An 11,740-nucleotide genomic window follows, 5' to 3' on the forward strand; every position below is an offset into this window, starting at 1 on the left:
AGCTCAAAGGCAATGAAAGATTAGAATTGATAACCTGAGGGCCGACCTCTAGACAATGCCTAGTAGTCCAATAAATCACAGTCTTTTTTTACAACCCCCACAGCATCTCTTTCCTTGATAGCTGAGCAAGTACTGGGCACCATTTGCTCTGGGACAGCCTTAATGCCAGGGTTCCTGGGATTGACATCAGTCCCAATATTCTTTTTCCCAAGGCCATTTGGTTTTTATGTAAACAGGGCTTCTGGAGGTCTGCCGTGACCTGCAAGAGTTCCAATGTGAAGCACAGATGTCAGGCCTCCTTTAGGACCCTTGCTGTGATGACAGATGCTTCATTTGTATTGCTTTATTGGGTGGCGGGTAGATGCCGGTTGAAGCTTGAGGACTGGTGTAGGGAAGATGCAGGAAAGACCGGATAGGGTCAAGTTGTGAAGTATTTTCTGTGCCATGCTAAGGATTTTAGCCTTGACCCCAAAGGCAATGGAGAACAAGTGCAATTTTTGAATAGGTCAGTGAAGTGATCAGGGCAAGATTTTAATTAGGTAACTGGAGGTAGCATGAAGCACACACATCAGGAAGGAAACAAGATGTTTCAGGAGGTGGGAGGGGTAAGATAAAATGAAGAGATGGTACATCTTGGCTTGTAGAATTGTCTTGAGTGAATGAAAGGAACTGTTTTTTAATTGAAGAAATTATATAATATTTTTCCCCTTAAAATAAAAAAATGAACAGGACAAACAAACAGAGGCTTATGGACATGGACAATGAACGTGGTTACCACAGAGAAGCGGGGAGGAGGCAGAGGGGAGATGGGGGAAGAGAGAAAAGAAAATGACTTATAGAGAATTTTCTTCCCATCGCAAAGACACAACTTTCATTCTTCTCTTCAAAATATCTTCAGACTTGTTCGCCTCTTCCTTCCTGCCTCCTTGGGGGCTTCCCTTTCTCTAACAGCCCCTCACTAGGAGAACATTCAGCCACCAGCCTAGGTGTAGTGCTGTGACTCAGGCATGACTGAAGTGCTTAAAAGTTTCATGCTCTGTGCAAAGACCCTATACGGTTTTCAGGAACCAGGGTTTCAAAGACAAGACAAGACAAAACAAAACACAACCTGAACACGTAAGGAAATTGATTTTATTCTGGCTGTTGCAATTGGAAGAGCCTCCCAGATGTCAAAATCAGAGTGTTTCCACAGGTGGTTTCACCTTAGACTTTTAGAGCGGAGTAGACAAATTATGGGCATGGTGATCTTATAAATGGGATTGCTTCTGTCATCAAGTCAATCGAACAAGAAATATTTATCTCTGTGTCTAGTTAGTGGGGTGGTTTTTTTTTTTTTTTTTTTTTTGAGGGTGGAGTGGGAGAGGAGTCAATTCAGCTAATCATTTTTGAGACATAGACTAAGGATTTGGAGGGTCAGTGTCTGGCCCTTTCATAGGTAAGCAAGAAGGTGTCTGCAAGTCTTAACTATGTCTTATAGGAAAGATAGTTCTTTATAGAAGCTCTTTCTAGTGACACTATACAGTGGAGGACTTCAGAGAACAAAAAGTTGGGAAGATTAATCCTCACCCATTTTCCAGAAGCACAGGGCTCAGGTAAAGTTTGATATTGTCAGCAATTACGGGTTTATAGATAAATCAGAGCCCCAACCCCAGTGTAAAGAAAAGATACAGCATGTCCAAGAAGAAGTTGAAGGCCAGATATCCTGACTCCCAGTGTCACAACTCACTCCTTTGCACAGGTTAAGAAGTCAAAAGCCTGTCTGTGCCAGGCAGGTCTTATTAACGCACGGGTAATGGTAAGCACCAGGGTAGCCTGGAAGGCCTGTGCCCCATCAGAAGCGGGGGTGCTCCATGGCTCCCTATGTGGGAATATGGCCCCAACATCGAAGGGTCTGCATTTCTTCGTTTCAACAAGGGATTCTGATTATCTGCTTATTTAATATTTCTACAAATAAATTTATTTGTACAAAGTCTCTAAAAATCCGATGGAAAATTTTTAAGTAAAACCTCCTAAGTTAAGAATAGAAGCTAAAATAAATATTAGAAAAATACGTCAGGGAAATGACAGGCCACCAGTTTGCAACCTCCCGTGTAGATGTCACTCAGTTACAAATTCACTTGATCTTACTTAACTCCTTGAAACCACAAGGAGGACAAAGCAGCAATGATTGCATTTTATAAGGGAGAAGCAGCATTATAGAGAGTAGACTGAATGGCCAAGGGTTACCCACAAGTAAATTGCTGAGCCCGAGTTGCATAGGCCTAGCACAAAGCCAGCTGTCCATGACTGTGCCTGCTCTTGCTGGATACCACACAGCCTCCCTCACAGTCTGGTCCCAAGTCTTCTCTTCTTTTAATATAAAAATGGGAGGGAGTGGATTTTATATGGAGTAGCCATTATTTTCTCTTTCAACTCAGATTCTGGGCAGCATCTCTAATTCTATTTGCTATTCCACAGAGGAATTTAGCAGGTTTGTAAATTATATTCTAGCTCATTCATTTTAGAAAGTAAATTTTTGTACTCGCTCTCAAGCTGATCATCTTGTTTTTTTCCAGCAGTGTCTGTCTCCCAAGGTACAGAATCTGAAATGACAGTCAGGATCTTAAGAGAGATGAAGGTGAAGAATAGGCCAAAAAGAAATAATTGTTCTATTGGTCAGTTGGCCAAGTAGCAAGGCAAAAATCAGTTAGAAATAACAATGACTTTTAACTCATTGAGTTAACTTTTCTCTTTAATCAAGATAGAAGTCAAATCGGAGATAGCTAGAGATAGGATAAATTTTAAATTCCAGAAAGGCCCCTTCAGTTATCACACAGGTAACAACTTCCCTGCTAGTTCTCTTCATCTGGCTTTTTAAAATATCAACTGCCAGTAGTGATCCTCGGAAAGCCTCAAGAAAGATGGCCTTTTAGAAAGTATGTTTTATCAAGTAGGAGCTTCTTGTCTTCTCCTATGTTCTTGTCTTCTCTAGGTTCCTGTTGAAACTTTTATAGTTAATGGATGTGAAGAGATAATGATACCAGCTCAAATGGTTTCCATTTTTCCTTTTGTCTTTTTTCCCTAGGAGAATTTTATTTTTCCATAGAGTGTGAGTAAAAGACTAGAAGTTTGAGCATCTGGGAAGACAGCCAAGAAATGACATCCTCTGAAAAATGAAAACCATGGAAATAAAAAGGCTGACATTAATTGACTTCTAAGGAAATAATATGTTTAAGTAATGATGGGTAACTGGGGAGCATTGGACCAGAAAAACATTTCTCAAAGTAAATCGTAAACAGAAACTTACTAGAAAGAAAGAGTTCCATGGCCAGGTAACTTTTGCAAATATTGGATCAAATAATGTTGAAACACATTCTGTAATATAGGACTTCTCAGAACCTTTGATATGTTAACGTATAAACTTCTAAGAGAAGATACAGTATGCAGTGTGCTCCAAATTTTTTTTTTAACCACAGAATTTTTTTTTGGTAGAGAAATTTACTTTGGTAAACTCCATAGTGTTTTCTTAATTTCAACAAGGGATTCTGATTATCTGCTTGTATATATTTCTACAAATAAATGTATTTATAGGAGTAAATTTTTACTCAGACAAATGAGTTTATGCAAAAACTAATTTTGGAATAAAATTATGAATTATAACACATTTCAGTATGTGCTGTAATTACAGCTTGAGAAGGAGAGTTGAAAAAGAACATTGGATAATAGGAAGAATTTGTCCCAGGGTCTTTAGGCATTTCTTTTTAATGAGGGTGTTATTTTGCTAGGGCCACCACACCAGAGTATCACAGACTGGGTGGCTGAAACAACAGAAACTTATTTTCTTATAGTTCTAAAAGCTAGAAGTCCAAGATCAAGGTATCGGCAGGGCTGGTTTCTTCTGAGGCCTCTCTCCTTGGCTTGCAGATGGCCTTCTTCTCTCAGTGTCTTCATATGATCTTCCCTCTGTGCTCGTTTGTGTCCAAGTTGCCTCTTCTTATAAGGACACCAGTCATATTGGAATAGAGCCCACCCTAATGACTTTATTGTACCTTAATTACCTCTTTAAGGGCCTCACCTCCAAATACAGTCACATTCTGAGGTACCGAGGGTTAGAATTTAACACATGAATTTTCAGAGGATACAATTCTACTCATAACAGTAAACTAGAAATATAAATTACCAAGAGCTGGCTTCGCATTCTATTAAGACCATAATATTCTTCACACTCCATCCCAGTCCTTCCTGACCAGGCTTCTGAGCCTGAGATAGTTTCTGAAGAGGATGTTCCAACTGGGAGGAACCAGACTGACAGTCAGACACAGGCTCTTGACCATTATATTTCACAAGAAACTTACTGTATCAGCCTGCTGGTTTGTGAGCTAATCTCTTGAAATTTGGCTAAAATGGCTCAGTTTTCCTGGCCTTGGTCACACCTAAATGGATGGATGAAATGTGAGTTTTATACTTCACAAAGCTGGAGATCAGATATTGCTCCTATGGTGCCTCTACTAGGGGAGCCAAGGGAAAGAAACGATCTCTGATAGAGGGTCAACTATGCAACAGGGATGATGTATAATAACAGCTCATGTGCCCTATGTTGCATCGGGCATTTTACAGCAGCATCATCTCCTCTATTGTTTACAACATCTCTTTGAGATAAAAGATACTACTATTACCTGTAGATTATAGATGAGGAAACTGAATTCTAAAGACTGAATTCTACTTACAGCAGTCATACAACTAAGAAATAATATGAAGCTTCCTATGCTCTTAGCTACAATCCTACATACAGTTTATATGGTCTCACTAGATTTTGTAAAGGAGCCAAAATTGTTCCTCTACCCTCTTAAGTTCTTTAGGTAGGGCCTATGATTTAAACTAATAAAAGTCAGATTATCAGGAGAAAAGGCAGACAGATTTTATTAATATTTTTATGGGCATGGGAGCGTCACAGAAAAGAAGTGCAAACTCAAATAAGTGGTTAGATTTGGAGACTTTTATACATTTTAACAAAGGGTGATAAATTGTGGAGAAGTGATTAGGTAAAGGAAAAGGGGGTTGGGGCTCCTAGGGGTAACAAATTATGGGAAGTTGCCTAGGAAATATATGGTAGGTAGTGTTGCTTAGTAGGATTTGTTATGGCGACTCTGATCCCAGTTGTCCTCTCCAGTGATGACAATAGTTCTCTTCCAGATTGGGAGAAGTAAACACCTTCCATTTCCATAAATGGAAATTGATGTCACCCTTATGTAGAGAGGAGGCTCTTCCTGTGTTTGCTGTTTCTCAACTACCTTTAGCTTAAAACAATCAAAATAATCCTTATGCCAGAGTGGCATATTTGGAATGACATACTTGGACCCTCTTCAGTTTCTACGATATTTAGAGATGATGAAAACAAAGGCGAGAGTTGTCCAGGGTTACAAGGTTAAGCAGAAACTAGATTATAAATTGATCTCTCTGACTTCAAAACCACTGGTAGATGGACCATAAAAATAGAATCTTTTAAAATGAATTTTTTATTTTAGAACAGTTTTAGATTTACAGAAAAACCACAAAAAAAGTATAGAGAGTTATATACTCTGTACCGAGATTTCCCTATTATGAATATCTAACATTAGTATGGTACATTTGTTACAAATAATGAATTAATATTGATATGTATTATTAACTAAAGTCCATACCTTATTCAGATTTCCTTAGTTTTTGTCCAATGCCTTTGATGTTGTTGTTATTGTTCCAGGGTCCCATCCAGGATGTCACATTACAGTTAGTTGTCATGTCCCCTTAGGCTCTTCTTGGCTGTGAGTTTCTCAGACTTTGTTTTCGATGGCCTTGGTAGGTTTGAGGAGAACTGGTCAGTGATTTTGTAGAATTCTCTCAACTGGGATTTGTCTGATATTTTTCTCATAATTAGACTGAGTTGTGTGTTCTGGGAAAAACCCACGGAGGTAAAGTACCAATTTCATCACATCATATCAAGAGCATATACTATCGACATGACTTATCACTGTTGCTGTTTGTCAGGTTTGTCCACTGCAAATAAGCAGAATTTTTTTTTAATCTTTCTTCTTCTCCTGGATGTTACTTCATTCTTACACTTCTATAGAGCAGCAATCTCCAAGCTTGTGCTTTTACAATAACTCTATTGAGTCAAAGTGCTGTTTAGTAACTGCTTGTCCTTCTGCCATTTAGGTGAGAGATTTGTTCTTGCTTTTATCTTTTGTGGGTGAGTTTTTGAGCTTGCGGGAGCATGCATCCCTGTGTGTAAAAGAGTCTAGGTGGCTTTGGGTAGTTTGTTAATTGCACCTAAGGATTCTGCTGACCAAAAACATTGTGTCTAAGTGAGCTCCAGACCAGAGTTCAAGTAGTAGCAACAGAGGATACTTAGCAGGTGACCAGACTGGGGCCCAGAGGGAAAACAGAAAGTTTAGAAAAAACTTCCTGAGCCTTAGTTTTCTTGGTGATAAAATAATAAGATGAAAGGTTGGATTCTGCGAATTACCAGGTACCTTCTCACTCTGAAACCAAGGGTCTGGAGTCCTTGGGTAGGAAAATAAAGCAGGCTCTCTTCCTGTGTCAACTTTATTTCTTTAGTAGCTCATTACAAGTTATGACATTTAAAAGATTCCTGATTTCTAGTCCCCGGAGGCATTTCTTTGGCTGAAGTCTCTGTTTAATGAAGATATAAGCATTTCTTGTGGAAACAGATCCCAGCTTGTTGCTTCGCCCACACTTGCTTCCAGGAAGACACTCTGCCCGCTTCTCCTGTGTTTTCCACATCTTTCTTGCTCCTTCGCATCCAGCTATGGTGAGACAAACTTAAATGGTTTATTGTTCATCCTTTGGGAGCATTTTTTAAACCCAGGTTGGGAACGCACCCAGTACATAATCCCTTTTTTGATCAAAGCTATCCCCAGTGTCTGCATTTACGTTAGAGGAAAAGTCAGAGTCTGAAATTTTTCATTCTTGCTGTGAAAAATCTGAGAAAAATCACAGTTCGTTTTTTTTGAGTCCTTGGTCATTTGCCACAAAATAAAACTTCATGACAATTTTGCCTGCTGATACCTTTTGCTTTTCAGTTTCTTTAATTAAATCCTACCTGTTATTCAATCATGCTAAATATTTACTTTAGCCTGCTGCACTATTTCCTTTTCTGACAAAGCACCCTAATACTCTTCCTTGTAAGAATTAACTTTTGCAACTTAGCAGCTTGCCCATTTGTAATAGGCACTGAATATGCTAATTATTTCCTGTGAGTGGAAAATGAATAATTACAAAAATATCATGCCTCAATTTGTCTTGCACTCATTTCCCCTCCTTAGAAATAGAGAATTAGAGTTATTCTTCCATTTATTTTTCCTTGTTTTTCTGTAGGCCCATTTAAGACAAAAACTTTCATTTCGTGTGTTGTCAATTCTTCTGGGTTCACGTACATCAGTTTTGGCCGAGTTAATGTTTAAAACATTTTCAGAGGGGTAAATAATTTATTTGAAAGCTAGTGGAGAAAGGCACTTTAAAAATTAAACCAAGTGAATATATTTGAAAGGAAAGATGTTACTGGGAACCAAGATACATGGCTTAAAGAAGAGGGCGAAATCTCCATTTCAAAAGCAAAAATAAACGTCATTTAAGTGTTACCTTCATACATATTTTTCATGAATTTTGTTTGAGTGTATCAATATGGATATAAATATGTCTGAATAAGTAAATATCTTTAAAATATTGTCTTAAAGAAATTCTTCTGCTTTAATGCTATCTTGTGACTTATGTTGATAGCATATTACAGTTGTGAACAGATTCACTAGCTCTTTAAATAATTAAAAACCATTCATGCCCAATTTGTACATGTTCTCTGGGATTTTGAAAAACCATCATGGACTTTTCCTAATTTATTTTTATTCTAGACTCATTATATCTTACTCTACCCTGATAATGTCTAGAACTGATTCTATTATTTTTAACAAAGTTTTCCAGTTTCTAGAAACTTTCATTGAGGGGCCTATCCTCAAAGTTTTTCAAAAAACATTTTTGTTGATTTGCCAGAAAAATACTTGAGGCCCTCAATGAATGATTTATCTCAGAGCACTCAGAAGAGGAGCTAGAAATAAAAACCAAGAGATTTGTTGGCCTTTTAGTGAGCAACAGATCTCCACGAGGCATCCACTAGGCCTTCAATGGGCACCTCCAGAACTGAGAAACTGGAGTGTGAGCTCTGCTTCTCATTTTAATGTCTTAGCTTTTGCGTATGTTATTTATTTGGAAATGGTCCCAAAGACTGAAACAGCTCAAAGACAACTTTTACTGTATTTTATAACTTGGGAGTCTGTGAAAGGAGAAAAGATGTATGCGGGTGGTAGAGTTGGTCTCCTCTCCTCTCAGTGCTTCCCAGACGACATGTAGCATCCTCCAGCATGCCCTCTCCTTCCCCCTGACCGACTATGGCCAAACGTGTCCTACATCCAGTGACCGGTAGAGAACTGCTTAATTTGTCCTGATAGAACCTGCAGATTCCTGATGCCACTCTGGATGCTCTAAATTAGATCTCCCTGTGGCGGGGCTGGGAAATCTGTATTTTGAAAAGCTCCTCAGTGATTCTGATACACATACTGTTTTAAGGACTGGTGTCCCAAGGGATAGTGCATTTAGATATCAATGGGACAGAGCTGAGAAGGCATGTACTCGCTGTTCTGGGAGAAGCAGAGAAGGAAGCTATTTTTGAGACATATAGCAAGGATAAATTTCAATGTGTATATGATTGCCAGTCGTGTGTTTATGTGATTACAAATTAAACTGTTTTTATAGTAATACATCCACATGCTAAAAAAAAGTCAAAACATATGTTTGGATATAAAATGAAAAGTTAACTGTCCCCTGCTTTAGGAACGTGTGTACAGAACAGAGGTCCTCATTCCTGACTACAAACAATAGAGATGTGAAAAAATACAGCTGTCTGGTTCCTTCCCCAGAGCTACTGAACCACAATGCCTAGGAATCTGAGCGGCTGTATTTTAAAAACTCTGTAGGTGATTCTGATGTGCAGCTGGATTTGAGATCCAGTAGTTTGTATTCAATGGTTCATATGTTTCATTTGTTTCTTATTTATAACTTTATCAGGCACTTGGAATTTGCTAGGAGTCTTTATTTTTATCCTAACATCCTTCAAAATTTGGGGCTCTCTTGTCTTGATCTCTAGGAGGAATCCACACAAATCTTGGCAAAAACCTACTTGCTCTACAACTGTTTTTGTGAAATGTGGTTGTGAAATCATGGTAATAGTAGCAACATTAACATAAATCAGAAGAAAAAAATTACCCATCAACCCTCCACCCACCCCAATAAATCAAACTACTTTCATTTTCACCCGTGACTTTTTCTATCTGCGTAAGCATAAATACATAAACAATGGAAAAGTTGAGGCAACTCTCCAAAGTATGCTTGTACCTCTCTGAGATCAGACCCAAATAATGAAAGAGTTGGTATTTCCAGATGCTTAAGCAATTACGCCAAATTATTTGGCTTTGAATTTCTGAAAGAAATCAAAATACTTTTCGGATCTCCTCTACCAGAAACTAAATGTGACAGCGTTTTATTCTCAACCCAGCAACTTAAAATCACCAAATAATGTATTTTAAAGTTCTTTCAAAAATGTTTCCCCAAAGTTTCCAATCTATTTTTTTTTCTCTCTTTTATCAGAAGCTGATGAGCATCTAAACAATGATAACATATTGGAGGCTCTGTCTTAGAGTGTGCAGCTCTGAGTTTGGATTTTTTTAGGCACTTATTGTCAGATCTAAATATTTCTTCCTATAGGTCCTAAAAGGTGAAAGAGAATAAATATTTTAAAACTTGGAATTTAATTTTATCTTTATTGTTTGAAAGACTTAGTGTCCCTCGTTATCGGAGTTCATGCAGTGTATTTGTGTTTTATTATATTTTTAGACGTATGGCTAAGCAACTTTATAAAACTCACAAAGCTTCTGAGTAATGTGAGCCTCTGTGATTCCCTCAGGTTCTTTTTGGAGCCATTAATATTTCATTATTTACCATTTGCTTCAGGGTTTGGAACACTTTCCTTTCTCCTCCCAACCCAATAAAACTCTAGTTTAAGCAGCAGCTTCCGGGATGAGGGAGACAAGGTTGGTTGGGGTCTTTTACAACCAGGACACCAGAAATATGTATCTAAACCTCATTTAAGATGAAGCTTTTGGACTACTAGGCCCATGAAAGAGCATTTTGAGAGTTAGAGTTGAAATTTTATGAAAGGAATCTTCTCTGATTTGCACAGAACTTAATGTTTCTGACCTAACACTGCGACCCTTAGAAAATCAAACTGTACCCAAATATGTTTAAAAATCTATGAGAATGTTCTTGACCCAGACTCTGAAAACAGTGAGTTTCATTAGATACTGGTTTTATAAATTTACAAGATATATTTCTTTGGCAACTTGCCCAATAAAAAGTGGTATTTTTATTCTGAAGTTGCCTTGGTCATTCACTTAAAATGTCTTTATCAGTTACTTGGATGGCTTTTGTCACTGTGTGCTATACAATAGGCCTTTTTAGGCACTTTTCATGTTAGTAATAAAAAAACTCTATCATCATCTTCTGCATACCTCTACTCATTAAAAGCAAATTCAACTTGTCCCATGATGCCTGAACTGGTGCCTCTCTCCCCTAAGGCCCTTTTCTGTTTTGCAGGTCAGTGTTGTTGAATCTGCCATGCTTGTCGTTGTCCTTGCGTACTAATGACCTGGGTGCAGTTAGGATACTTTTTTCCTCCAGAATGTTGGGTCTTCCATATCAGGGTGAGATGAGTGGTAGTCACACCTCGACGTAGTTTAGTTTGAGTATGCCATCGGGCCTCCCATAGCGTTCTTCATCCTGTGGTGGAGCCATTCTCCAGGGGAACTTAAACCCACTTCGTGATGCCCACTGCTTTATTCTCATCAGAAACTCATTGTCGTTCCCTATTTTGTTTAAAAGCTCTCCATCCGCAAAAATAAGAGTGATAGGTATTTGTGCACAGAACATTATGACTCACTGGGCATACCGCTACTGTATTTTGACCATTACAACTAGAGACCTTTATTACCATTCGATCATCAAGTTTTATTGTTACTCAGTAATCTGCTGGTCAGAAGCTGTACACTACATGGTATGATGGCCTAATAAAAGGTATTTTCTAGAAATTCTTAACTTAATATAATAGTCGTAAACCTGAAAAGTGAGAGACAAAAGATACTGGAACATTCTACTCAGTCACTAACAATTGGTTTGGTTCATCGTTATATCGTATAACTAAAATATCTCCCATAGCAATGGCACTCAGGTTTGCAGATTTCCACTTGACTTTGTCAGATTCCAAAAGCAGAAGTGGTCTTGGCAGACCTATGACTTTACCCCTTCAGGTATCTGATATAATCGTGCTAAGAGACAATATATTTCTGTTGTTCTGAGCCTCTCTAGATATGCCAGTGCATAATCGAATTTCTCCTTTTGCATAAGTCATTTATTCATTGCTTTACCCCCAGGTACTATTTTTCCTTCTCTCCATTTATCATTGATTTTTACCCAAAATTTTCCATCTTTTTTTACAATAAATTTATTTATTTTAATTAGTTTCAAGTATATAGTACATTGATTAGACATCTATATAGTTCATAAGACGATCCCCCCAATTGTTCCCTCCCTTCCCTGGCCCTCCACCTAGCCAACATATTACTTTTCCATCTTTTGAAGGAATATTAGGTTCAGCCACTGT

This window comes from Pteropus medius, unplaced genomic scaffold, assembly GCF_902729225.1.
Source record: "Pteropus medius unplaced genomic scaffold, Ma_sr-lr_union100, whole genome shotgun sequence".
NCBI lineage: Eukaryota > Metazoa > Chordata > Mammalia > Chiroptera > Pteropodidae > Pteropus > Pteropus medius.